This window comes from Macrobrachium rosenbergii, chromosome 21 (assembly GCF_040412425.1).
Source record: "Macrobrachium rosenbergii isolate ZJJX-2024 chromosome 21, ASM4041242v1, whole genome shotgun sequence".
NCBI lineage: Eukaryota > Metazoa > Arthropoda > Malacostraca > Decapoda > Palaemonidae > Macrobrachium > Macrobrachium rosenbergii.
Window position 1 is genome coordinate 4,511,177 of NC_089761.1, and position 13,623 is coordinate 4,524,799.

At 33.7% G+C, this 13,623-nt stretch overlaps 1 pseudogene; it reads left to right on the plus strand.

Annotated features, from left to right (window-relative positions):
• Positions 1 to 799: 799 nt before the first annotated feature.
• Positions 800 to 3,010, plus strand: LOC136849556 (NADH-ubiquinone oxidoreductase chain 1-like; annotated as a pseudogene).
• Positions 3,011 to 13,623: the final 10,613 nt, after the last annotated feature.

A 13,623-nucleotide genomic window follows, 5' to 3' on the forward strand; every position in this document is an offset into this window, starting at 1 on the left:
GATTTTTAAGTTTGAATATTATTTTTTTTTTTTTTAGATTTTTAGAGAGGCGTTTAGAAGGAACTTGGCAAATTTTTGTCACCACCTGTTTATCAAAAACATGTCTGTGCGAATTAGTTATCAAGTCTAGCCTACCCACCGATTTATTTAAAATGTCGCAGTAATTTGACCGTGCGAAGGTAGCATAGTCAGTAGTCTTTTAATTGAATGCTTGAATGAATGACTGGACGAGGGATAAGCTGTCTCCTCTACAAGGTTTGAATTTAACTTTTGAGTGAAAAGGTTCAAATTATTTAATAAGACCCTACAAAACTTAATATAAGTTTGGTTTCATTTGCGATGTGAGTGCAAAGTAGTTTGCTTGGCTTATGTTTCATTGGGGAGATGTAGATATATGTAAATGTCTATTTAATTTTATAGCGTTAATTAGTGTTTGATCCTTCCTTGTGGATTAAGAGAATAAGTTACTTTAGGGATAACAGGGTGATTTTCTTTGAGAGTTCTTATCGACCAGAGTAGTTGCGACCTCGATGTTGAATTAAAATTTCAGCTAGGTGTAGCCGTTTAGCTGGTAAGTTTGTTCAACCTTTAAAATTTTACATGACTTGAGTTCACACCAGTGTGAGCCAGGTTGGTTTCTATCTTTCATGAGTTTAAAAATGGATCTAGTACGAAAGGATTGAGCTTTTGAGATAGGCTTTATTTAAGATAAACTTGGCAGATTAGTGCGTAGGATTTAAGATCCATTGATATAGTGGTTACGACAGGTAATAGGGAGTTATTCTTTATGAATTTTTCTATGATGATTTTGATTAAGTTAGTCATCTAATTTTAGTGATTTTGGTTTTGGTTTCTCTTGCTTTCTTGCTTGAGCATAAGACTTTAGGTTATGTTCAAATCTGTAAAGGTCCAAATAAAGTGGGCTACGCTGGTTTATTACAGCCCTTTGCGGATGCTGTTAAATTGTTTACTAAGGAGCAGACTTTCCTTACTATGAGTAATTTTGCTCCTTATTATTTATCTCCTGTATTTAGGTTGTTTATTGCTTTAGTTTGTTGTTGTTTAATGCCTTATGAGTTAGGTTTGTTTTCTTTTGAGTTCGCGGTTTTCTTTTTCCTTTGTTGTACGAGTGCTAGGGTGTACTCTAATATGGGGCAGGCTGGGCATCTAATTCTAAATACTCTCTTTTAGGTTGTTTCCGTGCTGTGGCTCAGACTATTTCTTATGAAGTGTCTAACTTTAATTCTTCTTAGTATGTTGTTTTTAGTGGGAGGGTTTGGTTTAGGGCTATTTGAAAGTTATCAGCGTTATTGTTGGTTTTTTTATCTTCGGGTTTCCTTTGGCATTGTTGTGATTTGCTTCTTGTTTGGCTGAAAGTAATTGTGCGAAGGGCGAGTCTGAGTTAGTGTCTGGTTTTAATACTGAATACAGGGGCGGGGAATCTGCTTTAATTTTTACGGCTGAGTATGCCAGGATTTTGTTTTTAAGTGTGCTTTTTTTTATTATTTTTTGGGAGGTGTCTTATTTCTCTTTTGTTTTATATAAAGGTAAGGTTATGTTTGTTGGTTTTTGTTTTTTGTGGGTGCGGGGTACTTAGCCACTTTACCGTTGTGATAAGTTGAATTTTGCTTGGAAGAGTTTTTTTTTTTTCCTGTGGCTTTGAATTACTGTATTTTTTTTATGGGGCTAACGTTTTTTTTTTTGGAGGTCAGGGTAGTATAATTTGTAAAAAAAATTAGGAAAGACTATTAAGAGATTCAAACTCTTTTCAGGTGCTTTCAAAACACTTGTCTTCCTAAAGATAAACAGTCAGTCCACCATGAGTTTATCTCATATGATCATTGCTAGCCGGCTGATAATAAAGAAGGAGAAATATAAGACTGTCAAGATTTGCCCTGTGAGGGTATAAGGATCTTCCACAGGTCGGGCTCCAATTCAGGTGAGTAGGATTACTATTCTAAGCATCTATAAAGAAGGGTAATCTTCTTAACTTAGCAACGAATGGCAGATATAATGGCAGATATAAACAGAAAGAAAGAATAATAAAAGAACCTTACAAAAATGGTGCCAGCTGAAGCGGATCGAAACAGAAGACAAAAAAGAGCAAGTGTGAAAGACGCATACCAGAATTTCATGACAAGCATTCCTCTATAAACTTCAACAGGCCGAAACAGAACGACGAATCATAACAAGTGATGAAGTGAATCATTACAGCGGCGAAAAACAACGCAAGCATCCAGTTAACCCACAACTTTCAAAAACAACGAGTGAACGTCTGAACGTTTAAAACAACGAATGAACGACTGAACGTCTACAGCGGATCGTATCCTGAGCATCTACAGCAAAAGCAGTGAACGTCTGAACGTCTACAGCGAAAGCAGTGAACGTCTACAAGCGAACGCAGTGTCTACAGTGATTTGGTATCCGGAGCGCCTACAAGCGAACAACGCATCTACAAAGAGCGAACGAATACAACGAAATTGTATTGGTCACAAAAGTGATAAAAAGGCAGCAGTAAAACAGAACCACAGCAGACTAAGACTGGAAGATAGCAACAGAAAATACGTAAGTTGAAAAATTAATTCTCAAAAATTTCTCTCTCTCAGTGAGTGTATTTTTTTAAAATAATCTCTCTCAAAAGATATAAGACTTTTATAATTATCTCTCTCAAAAGGTATATAACATTTATAATTCTCTCTCAAGAATTTTTTTATCTTGTTAATTTTTTTTTTTTTTGAGGTTTGATAGATAGGAATTTTTAATAACATGGCATGATTTTTATGATGTATCATTGAATACTGTTGTGTATTGGGTATAAATTTTCATATGGTTTTAGAATACCAGAGTAATGCAGAGTTCGTTTGAAGCATTGACGAATGCAATTAGAAATAACCCTTATCATTTACGACAAACAACAGACAGACAAGGTTGAATCCCAGTACCAAGTTCACAAATGTCGTTAACTCAAGGAAGTACTAACCCAAGTGGCAATAACAATAACACTACCCATACTGACACATTTCAATTTAGAACAATGGCACAAGCAGCAATCATTACGCAAGCCACACGATTCTGTGGAAAAGTGGAAAATTCAAATCCTGGCAAAAATAGATTAGAATTATACTCTGTGAACCAGTCGTATTTCTACAAATAGAATAACAGATGAAAGAACAAAGATTAACGAAGCCTTGCTTTTGGTTAGTTCAGAAAGGGGTGATGAACACAGAACTTTGAATTCAGTTAGATTCAGCAACATAATCACATACGCGGAATTTAAAAGAATCTGTTTATCAATCTGGGAACCAGGGGGTCAAAGTGATGCCTTATATAATATTAATAGATTCCTCAATCAACATTACGACGGGGAATCAATAGCAAATCTTCACACAGATATCGAAGAAGCAACACACAAAGTAATAAAAGACTTAAGAGAAACAAACATCACTATAGGTGATAAGAATGATTTTGGTGATGGAGAAACTGATTTAGTCAGTTCAAGATATGTGTTAAATTACTTGTCATTTGAAACAATGTTTAACGCACTTGGAGAAAAAGAAAAGAAAGCATTCAAGAAAGTTAAGATTAACCCTAAAAGTGATAGCCTTACAGTTTTAATAGCAATGAGACAAGAAATCCAGAAGAAAGAAAGAAATTTTTCTAAGGAATTTGTAGAGGAAACAGAAACACTAAATGAAAGGAAAGGCAGAAATACCAATGAGTCATATAAAAGAAATAACATGTACAATGATAATTCCAGACAAGTAGGGAACAGACAAACTTCCTTTCAAAGGAACTATGCACAAAATACTAGAAGAAAGTGGAATCCAAACCAGAAAGGAAGACAGAATCCATTGAGGAATGGACCATTCCACGGTCCACCCATAAGATATCATAATGGTCAATATCCAAACATAAATAACTCAAAACCAGAGAATCACGCAGCTCAAAGAGCTAGACCAAAAATGACATGTTAAAACTGCGGGTATACAAATCATTTCACTAATGAATGCAAAAAGCCTAAAATCTGTGCAGTTTGAAAAAGATCGGATATTTAATTAAGTACTGTTGGTTCAATAATAAACAAGACAATAAACAAGACAATAAAGAGATAAGTAACAGTCTCCCAAAAATAAATAAATCAGCTAATCAGTGACAATTAACCCTCTACAGAGAAAAGAAAGGGAATCACTTCAAGGGGATGAAAGAGAAAAAGGAGAAACAGTTACAATGGGAAATGAAGGTTTATCAGCATATTCCTATTTACATAGCAAAGAAGTAATGTTTTCCATGAAAGAGGAAGGAATAAATAGAGGGATCTGCCTATAGTAAAAATTCCAATAAATGGAAAGACCTGTACAGTACTCATTGATTCAGGTAGTACTGTAAATATAATTGATACAATAACTTTAACCAGATATTTAGGCATTGCAGAAAATCAGATTCAGTGTCAAAGCAGAGTAATAGAAGGAGTATCAGGGAAACAGATAGGGAATGTGAACTTAGAAATAGAGATTTTGTCACATAAATTTATTGAAAGTTTTCTAGTTTTAGAAGACAGATTTTTTCCCGCACAAGTATTGTTCTCATTTAAGTCAATGAGGAGATGTGGAATGCTATTAGATTGTAGTGAAGGACAGATTAGCCTGAAACAGGACAATCAGAAGAGCGTATGTTTTACTCTTGACGAAGAAAAGTTTCACCCAAATCTGATCAATTTGTCTGAGACAGTTTCGACAAGAGAGACGAACATACAGGAAAGACAAATAAGTAACCAGAACAAACAAGATAAAATGGAAACAAATAGAAAAGAGGAATTCCCACAAACACAGAATAAAGAATTCTTGAGACGTGCACATCTCAACAATACACATATAGAGGATGTATACTCCAATATCAATAATTACTCAGATACGAATAATGGTGATCACCAAAACACTGAATCTAACGAAAATCAAAGCGCCTATACTTATGATTGCAGCAATGTGTTAATAAGTTGTGAAAGTGAAGGGAAAATATTAAATGAAAGTATTGCTCTTTGATACAATAGATAAATCAGAAATAAATAGCGTAATAGAAGTAACAGAAGAAACCACTGGAGATGCAGAACCTCGTTATTTTTCAGACACAAAAGAAGCAGAAATATGTTGTGTTAGCACAGCTGATGATAATAAAGTACAATTTGTACTCAACAGAGCAGTAATTTTGTATCCAAAATGTTAACAAAAATATATTTGAGATCAAAAGAGGATGTAAAGGGTAAGGATGTTTTATTATTGAATGAAGAATTGCCAGCTTTTGTCAAAATGGATAATTCACTCGGCCACATGAATGGTCATAACTGCGAAGTTTATGTCCAAAACTATTCAGATAACAGACTAACACTATACGCGGGCATTTGCTTTTTGCATAGAAATCCCCATTAACAATCCTTTACTAACAATGGAAGAAAAAGCATTTTTCTCTATAACTGGCCAAAACTCTCAAATAAATTCAGAGGTAAAGAAAACAGATTTTCCAGAAAATAGACACAAGTTAATTCAGGTGTTAGAGAAATACAGAAATGTAATAGCTATAGAAGGAGATAAATTAGGAAGGACAAATGTATTACAACATAGAATTTTGTTGGATGATGGAGCCAAGCCATTTTTTATTCCTAATTACAGATTACCAATAAGCCAGAGACCCATAGTTGACAAGTTGATAGAGGAAATGAAAGCAGATGGAGTAGTAATTCCTTCTAAATCTCCATATAATTCCCCATTGCTACTTGTTTCCAAAGAAAGATGGTAGTTGGAGACTTGTAATAGATTACAGGAAGTTAAATTCCAACACAGTTCCAGATTGAATGCCGATGCCGGTAATCCAGGATATGTTAGCTCAATTAGGAAGAGCCAAAATATTTTCATTCTTAGATTTGCTTAGTGGATATTGGCAAGTACCTCTAGATGAAGAATCGAAAACATTCACAGCCTTCAGCACACATAAAGAACATTTACAATTTGAAGTAATGCCATTTGGACTAACATCAGCCCCATTAACATTTGTCAGATTAATGTTACAAATTCTAGGGGACATAGAAAATGTTGCAGTATACTTAGACGGTGTGATCATTTTTAGCAAAGACTTAGAAAGTCACCCCAGAACATTAGAAATGGTCTTAGAGAAATAAAGAATTGCAGGACTAAAATAAAATTAAAGAAATGTCAATTTCTGATGAAATCCCTACAATAATTGGGTCATGTAATTAGTGAAGCTGGACTGTGCATGCAGGCAGGTAAAATAAAGGCAATAATTGATTACCCAGCTCCCACTAATTTGAGTGCATTAAGAAGGTTCCTAGGTATGGTAGGTTATTATAGACCTTTTATAAAGGGTTTTGCTACTATAGCAACACCTTTGACAGAATTAAGCAAAAAGGATAGAAATTATGAATGGAAGGATGAACAAGAAACACTAAAGTGCAAAATGACCAAAACCCTGTTTTAGTCTACCCAGATTTTTCTAAAGATTTTTATTTAGCTTGTGATGCCTCAGGTACAGGAATGGGAGCTGTATTGTTACAAAAAGCAAAAACTAGAATGAGAGCAGTAATTATGCTAGTAGAGTTTTAAATCCAGCAGAAAGAAACTATAGTACCACAGAAAGAGAGTGTTTGACTTGATATTGGGGTTTAAAGAAATTTAGACACATGCTATTAGGTCATAAGGTTAATGTGCTTACTGATCACAAACCCATTTGTGACTTATTTAAAAAGAGAGCCTTTACCAACAACATGAAATTCAATAGATGGTTCATTAGTGTATTAGAATTTGCCCCAGAATTCAGGTATATTCCAGGGAGATTTAACACCTTGTCAGATGCAATATCCAGATCTCAGGAAGAAACAGAAAAATGCATTACCACTAATACCTTTTGTTTTAGTTGTCAAGTAGTAGACTTAGATCTAGAAAGAGTGAAAATACAACAAGAAAATGATGCAGAAATCAGACAGATAGTAGGAGAGTTAATGAAAGATGAATCTTTAAAACCTGATTTTCAATTGATAAATGGATTGTTGAATAAAAAGCCAACAGAGAAGAATGGTTGTTCTCGTCTATACATCCCAAAAACACTAATCAGAGAAGTTTTAGAACTAACGCACTCATATAAGTTAGCAGGACATCCAGGAATTAAAAAGACAAGCAGAATCATAATAAAGACATTATTTTTGGCCACATTGTAGTGAGGATGCCAAAACCTTTGTACAAAACTGTATAGTTTGTAATCAACATGAAGGTAACATAAATCTTAAAGCTCCACTTGAAAAATATCCATCGGAATTAAATCCATTTCAAGTAGTCACAATGGACTTTTAAGGTCCATTTCCAACCACTATTAGGGAAATAGACAAATATTAGTCTTCTTTAGACTATCTAACCAGATATGTAGAAATCGTACCAGTAAGAAACAGAGATGCAGCTGCAGTAGCAGAAGCTCTTAAATCTAGAATTATCACAAGACATTCATGTCCACAAGTTATTCTTTCAGACAATGCTGCTGAGTTTACCAGTGATCTTTTAAAGAAAATATGTGAATTTTATGAAATGAATATGTGTCAAATAACAGCTTATAAACCAAGTTCTAATGGAGCAGTAGAACGGACTAATCGTAAAATAAAGGATATCCTGAAAACTTTAATGAGCCCACGGAGAGAAGATTGGGACTGAGCAATAGAAGACGTATAGTTCACATTGAATAATACTGTAAATGAGACAATAGGAGAATCCCCACATTATTTGCTACATGGTTATCAGAAAAGAATGCCTAACACATTATTAGACGATGCAACACCACCCAGACGTACTTATAACTATGATGATAATGTTGCATGGAAGACCAGACGTACTTAAGAGACAATCATGAAAACAAGGGAAAAATTAAAAGAGGTTCATAACACTCATGCCAAATATTATAATAAAAATACAATTAAACCAAACATTAAAGTAGGTACTTAAATTTATGTACAAAATCATGTTCTAGAAGGGCCAAATATAAAGGTATCTCCCAAGTTCACTGGACTATATAGAGTTGTAGAAGTGTTAAAATTAAATAAATATGAAGTAATCGATAAAGTAATCTAAAAGAAAAAGTAGTTCACTGGAATCATATAAAAATAGTAAAAACAAATCCATGGTCCACTGAAGTTATAGATAACATAAGGCATGAAAATACTGTAAATAATGTTGTAAACAAAAGATATATCTATGAAACCGACAGAGTTAAATATGTGTATGTATATGTATCGGTATTAGACTGAAAATGTCATAAATATGAAGTATGTACTGAAAATATCATAAATATATTGTATGTAAGGAAACCCATATATAAAGAAAATATCATAAATATAATGTATATAATGAAACGTATATATAAAGAAAATATCATAAATATAATGTATGTAGTGAAAATATCATAAATGTACTGTATGTAGCGAAACCCATATATAAAGAGACATGTAAAAGTCAAAATGATCGAGATCCCTCTTACCCTTCATTGCATATGCTTTGAACACATTATTTGGCACTTATTAAGTTGTAAAACATGAAAAAGAAAGAATAGAAAGGCTGGAAAGATGTCAAAGTACTTTATGATAAAATTATTTTGATTGAACCTTTCAATACTAGGATCACAAACACATTAATCACACTGTATCCATTTCCCATGTTGGTAAATAACCAACAAATCATTCAAAATGGAACAATCAAGCACTTCACATTAGAAGAACACACTTTGTTGTTGTCATTCTTTACAGACCAATAATTTCAAGAGTGTATTATGTTAAGAGAACAGGAATATATATGTAATTTTGAAAACTTGTATAAGAGCACTAATGCATATCCATGTATTCAAGAAATTGTGTTAAACCAAAACCAAGAGAAAGATGGATGTACAACAAGTCATGAAAAAGAATTTGAGGCCTTTATAATTGATTAGGAAATTTTTGTATTTTCCATAGATACAGTTGTAGCTAAAGTTAAATGTCACAACATTACTACAGCGGTGAAGTTTAAAAATAATAAATCTTTTACATGATGTCAGTTAATAATAACAAACAAATTGTATTATGAACCTAATCTTTTCACAACATATAACTTCAACAAACATGTGCCATATTGGAACTAGATAAACTTGAAACTGAGCAGTCCAGAATTTACTAGGTGTGGTTTCTCCCCATTGTATCTTCAAAACTGAATCATTTCAGAGATCAGTGGACTCACCTTTTGCAGTTAATTCTTCGTTGTGGATTATATCACCTACCATTCAAAATGAATTCAACACCCATGCATTACCCTCGACTTCAGGTGGGAAGTACCTCTTGAAAGAACCATGGAGTGCATCCATGTATTGAATATCAAGTAAAAAAATTCAGTTTGTAGGACACTCGAGCTCAACTGGTAGTGTTCTTAAAATTGAGTAAAAATAATATGTTCTTTTCCAGTCACTTTTTCCGCAATTCAAACTTACATCAAAAAACCGTAATTCAATCATTTGCCTGTATGACTGTCATATTTTGACCCTGTAGATTTTGGTTCAGCTGGTTCAGCTTTGGAAAGATGTTGCTAAGGTAGAACAAGAAAAGTACTCACTTATTGCCGAACATTTCGGCAAATTCTTTTTTCTGTTTTTGCCGCATCACTTTTGTTTCCATCCTCATTGCTGCCACTCTTTCCAAGACATTGTTTTTGGGCAGCCATGTAATTTCTATGTGCGATGGAACTATGGAAAACTCAGACCCAATTTTTTCACAAAATGCTTTGAATATTCTGGGGTTAATAGCCTTACCCCTTATGCAGTTCACTGTCCTAATGACATCATTGAGAATGGAGTTAAGAGATGCTGGAAGGGTCTTGGCTGCCAGAGCTTACTGATGAGTCATACAGTGTTGTGATTACAATGGGACACTTACTGATGAGTCATACAATTGCTCCCCCTCCAGTCCACCTGCAAAGAAGAATGATCAACTCTTTTAAATATTTCCTAAGCCCTTATAGTTGTGTCTTCACAAAGCAGAAATTGCATAAAATCAATTTCTGCATTGTCTGGCATACATGTCAGGCATTTTATGAGTAACCAAATGCATCTGGCTGAAAGGAATTTGCTTTAAGTGGGATTTAAAACCTGATTTAATATATCATCTGACATATTAGTGATGCACTATTTGACTGTATCAGTGGAAAATGACTCCATCTTCAGTTTTTCAGTTAAACTCTGACCACACATAGTGGATACCATGTCCAGAGCACAGGGCATTATAAGGTCTTCCACAACTGTATATGGTTTCTTTGCCAAATAAACTGGATAGAAGTCCTCAAAAGAAGGGCATTTTCAGCCCTAGAGGCTTTCTAAATCTCTCTTTCTTTCACTTGAAAAAGGATGAATATTTATCGTTAAATGCTGATTTTTAGATGAGCAGACAATTTTAGTTCTGATTCATTATCTCTTACAGAATACACTCTACCTACAAAATTTGTAAAGCCATATTACAGAAAAGCAACACTATAAAGCCACATATGAGGAGACATTATGAATCGGAAAAAAAAGGAGTTGGATTTACCAGAAAAGTTAAGTATACCTTAGTTTAACCAGACCACTGAGCTGATTAACAGCTCTCCTAGGGCTGGCCTGAAGGATTAGACTTATTTTACGTGGCCAAGAACCAATTGGTTACCTAGCGACGGGACCTACAGCTTATTGTGGAATCCAGACCACATTATACCGAGAAAGGAATTTCTGTCACTAGAAATAAATTCCTCTACTTCTTCAATGGTCGGCCGGAGACTCGAACGCGGACCCAGCAGAGTGCAGGCCGAGAACTATACCGACCCGTCCCACAAGGAACTTGGATTTACCAGAAACATGCGCACAAACATTAAGAATGATTCTGGGTTGTTTATCAGTTTCTCATTAGTAATGTCATGCATTCTGCATTAATAATGTTAATTAAATTGATAGAGGATTCACAATTCAGTATATTAGAATGAAAAATTGCCTTACCCAAACCAAGAATTAACACACAACCTCATCATCGTTAACACTGACTGCAACTGGCGTGCCGCATACCAGACCACAGCTTGCATCCCAGTGACCTATCCAGTACTTGTATGAGACAGGTCAGCGGACAATCACTCGCACACCTAACCAGGCTTGAAAATTTTATAATAAATTGGAATGTGGTATATTATGCAGAGAAGTAAGTATTCTTGAATAAAAAGGATTGAAAAGGACAGATTCAGCCCGTTCTAACTTAAAGCCTAGCCCACTGGGGATGAATCTACTTGTTTTTTTTTTTCTTTTTCTCGCCCAAAAGAAAAGCCCAAATTTCCTCACTTTGGGTAATTTACCCCAGGTTGAAAACCCCATATGTACATACATATATATTTACTGTACATATGTATATACACAAACATATATGTGTGCATATATATGCATACATACATATACATATATATATATGTATATATACTTACATACATACATACATGCATATATATGTGTGTGTGTTTGTGTGTATGTATGTATGTATATATAAATATATATATATATATATATATATATATATATATATATATATACATATACATATGTATGCATACATACTAAAAATCACATTTGTTCACATACATTGGAAAATACATATATATATATATATATATATATATATACATATATATATATATATATATATATATATATATATATATAAAATATATATATATATATATATATATATATATATATATATATATATATATATATATATATATATATATATATATATATATATATATATATATATATATACATATGTATGCATACATACTAAAAATCACAAAAAATGCGCACGAGATTTGTTCATCAGTCGGAGCCACTGGAAAAGCTTGAAAAGACACGACAGAGTGACAAGTACTTTCGTGTAATTAACACATCTTCGGGGCACAAAGTGATACAGAATATAAACAAGTAAAAAATGCGCCGAAGTTTCTTCGGCGCAATCGAGTTTTCTGCACAGTGTATGATCAAGGCCACCGAAAATAAATCTATCTTTCGGTGGTCTCGGTATAATGCTGTATGAGCCGCTCACCATGAAACTGCAACCATGGTCCAGCGGTGGCCTTTTCCATATCGTTACTAGACGCATGATTATGGCTAACTTGACCTTAAATGAAATAAAAACTACTGAAGCTAGAGGGACTGCAATTTGGTATGTTTGATGACTGGAGTGTGGATAATCAACATACCAATTTGCAGCCCTCTAACCTCAGTAATTTTTAAGACCTGAGGGCGACTGAAAAGGTGCGGACAGAAAAAGTGCGGACGGACAGACAAAGCCAGCACAATAGTTTTCTTTTGCAGAAAACTAAAAAAAGTGGACAAGAAAGCTCTTACAAAAGTAATGCAAATAAATTGGAAAATGAATTATTAGGCCATTACAGACAGAAACGATGTTTGTCCAGATTACTTTACTACCTCAAACACAAGTCAAAAGAAAGAAAGGAACTGGCTAATGATCGAATTATATACAGGAATGAATGGCTACTTTTCCGCTAGTTTATAAAACAGCTGAATGAACAGTAATAATGATAAATACATAAAAAGACATCAGCAAATAAAGAAATAATGACAAGTAGTAATAAAACTAATATAGTCAAAACTAAATGATAATCTTAGCACTGTTCACTATTTTATCTATAACAAGTTTCTGGAATCTATTTTATAAAAGCAGATTCAATTATATTTCTGCTAATGTCATCATTGCAAAATACAATTTCTTCTGCTTTTGTCCAATCGATGGTATGATGAATATTACTGAGATAAATAAAAAGGGCACTAGAGGTTTGTCCTGCTCTAACAGAATATTCATGTTGGTTTACTCTAGTAGACAACTCTTCCAATTTGGCCAATGTATTCCCTCTCGCAACTTCTACATGAAATTTGACAGATGCTGCAGGCAGATGAAAATGAGTTCTTTATAAGCAAATTATATACAGTAATTGAGCTTTTAAAAACTAATTTTATATAAAAATATCTAAGTAACTTAGGTAATCCATAAAAAATTCTTGTGGTAAGGTAAAACCAACATAGCATGGCAAGAAAAAAGGTTCTCTAACCTTAGTTAAATAGAGAGTATCCTTGGTAATTTTTAACGTCTTGTCCATAAAAATCTTTGGATATTGAAGTTTTACATCAATGTCACAAATTTTGCCTATTTTTTCACCTAAAAACTCAGGACTGCAAATTCTTAAGGTTCTCAAAAACATCGAAGAAAAGATGAATTTTAACTTTACGATGGTGCTCTGAGTAATAATGAACATAGAGCATATATCTGTAGGCTTTCGCTATATCTTGGATTTAAAACTACGGATATGTCTATGGACTTGTACATCTCAAAATGGTAACCATGACTCTCTTTCCTCTTCAACTGTAAATTTAATTTAGAGAACCAATTCATCCAGTTTATCTAAAAACTCTCCAATACTTGCATTTATAGGCCAAACACTAACAATATCATCCACATATCGATACTTTACGGTACCAGTCGGTAAAATACCGGGTAACAATCTGGTTTCAATAACTCCATGTAAA